The following is a 1,505-nucleotide window of genomic DNA, read 5'->3' as shown; positions in this document are numbered from 1 at the left end:
CAGACAGTCCTTGCAACATGTACAATTCTTCATGTCACATTTACACGATTGTGTGATCATGCATTTACTGACGATACTCGCACAGACAGCTTCATTGCAACCCTCGCTGGTGGAACTGAACAACACAATGGCAAGAACTAGAGATGACAAGCTGAGAAGAATTAACCGCAACATTCTGAAATTGAAAATGAAAGATATAGGTAATTACAATGTTCACAACTGTATCTATTAGGATTAGAATTTTAGACCTTCTATTGGGCCTTAGGTTGCTAAAAATAGGCTCTTTTTCTGAGCTCTAATATTCTTGGAATCACTTGTAAACCGAGAGTTGTGTACAGACAGACTGGAAACATCAACAGGTAGTTTGGGCTTTGACAGACTTATTTCAGACTTTGCTGACATGGGATATAGATGTCCTCTGATCGTATTTCACTTTTCTACAAACTAACAGAGTTTGAAATTTCCCTGTTGAGTTTTTAACAGTTAGGAAGCATGAAAGGCATTTTGTGCTTGAAAAGGTTACACACCAAAGGTTGTTAGGAGGTACTCACTTCGTTTTGTGATGGTTGCTAGGTTACAGAGAAGAAGTAGGAACTGATCATGTAGGTACACCTTGAAGTTGTTTCTTCTGGTAGAGACAGACGTCAAAAATGTAGATCACGATTTACCTGAAAGCCAACATTATTAATTGAACCACAAAATAGGTGTTTCAAATAGAAATTAATTAACTTTTTTACTTTTTTCTTTTTTGCCTGAAGCTCAAAACCTCAAAAAAATGTAAACAATAAAAAATTTGCAAAACAAACATGAATCATCTGCGCATGCGTCAATTCCCAGAACATTCCATGCATTCATTAAAAATGCAAAGCTTGTTGCGTTTTAGAAATTATTTACAGGAGTTAGAAAGGAATACAGAAATGAACGAAATTTAGTGGATGTGCCAAAAAACGAGTTTAGTAGGTAGATTGGTGTCAGTCTGTCTGTTAATTTTGATTTTTAAATTCATCGTACCTATCTAGGTACCTACTAGCTATGTAAGGACCTTAATTTATTACTTTACCTATTTATTAGATACCTACCTACATACCTACTTTAGGTATCTACCTACCTACTTAAGTCGTACGGAAGGTACCTAGGTACCTACATGAAATTTTACGCTAAACACGAAGATTTATTATTTAACAATCATGCGATCACGTGATGATTGCATCGGTGAAATGCGTGTTTAATAAATTGTAAGGATTTGTCATTTTTTATCAATACCTACCTACCTAAATTATCAATTAGGTAGAACTGTTGATTAAATTGCATGTAGCTGTATTGATTTGTCGTATTACTTGGCACCTATATACATACGTACCTACCTATAACCTACCGTATTATCAATATTATCATTAATGTGTAATGTGTGGAGACTCAGTTACAGAAATAGATCATTACGTTTCCGCTGTGAAAATTACCTACTTAGTAATAGCATGTTGAATTCACTAGTCCTCAATGAATCA

General features: G+C 34.9%; 1 long non-coding RNA gene across 1 annotated transcript; it reads right to left on the bottom strand.

Moving 5' to 3' along the window:
* Positions 1 to 75: 75 nt before the first annotated feature.
* LOC113473010 lies at positions 76 to 744 on the bottom strand. The gene is made up of 2 exons (XR_003395116.1): positions 552 to 744; positions 76 to 175 (listed from the first exon to the last, which is right to left on the bottom strand). It is a non-coding gene; the product is annotated as an uncharacterized LOC113473010 (long non-coding RNA).
* Between the last annotated feature and the right edge of the window lie 761 nt (positions 745 to 1,505).

The sequence above is a fragment of the Diaphorina citri genome, unplaced genomic scaffold (assembly GCF_000475195.1).
Source record: "Diaphorina citri unplaced genomic scaffold, Diaci psyllid genome assembly version 1.1 scaffold12269, whole genome shotgun sequence".
NCBI classification, from domain to species: domain Eukaryota; kingdom Metazoa; phylum Arthropoda; class Insecta; order Hemiptera; family Psyllidae; genus Diaphorina; species Diaphorina citri.
Note: the sequence above shows the minus strand (reverse complement) of the source record. Positions and strands in the feature narration are given on the sequence as shown.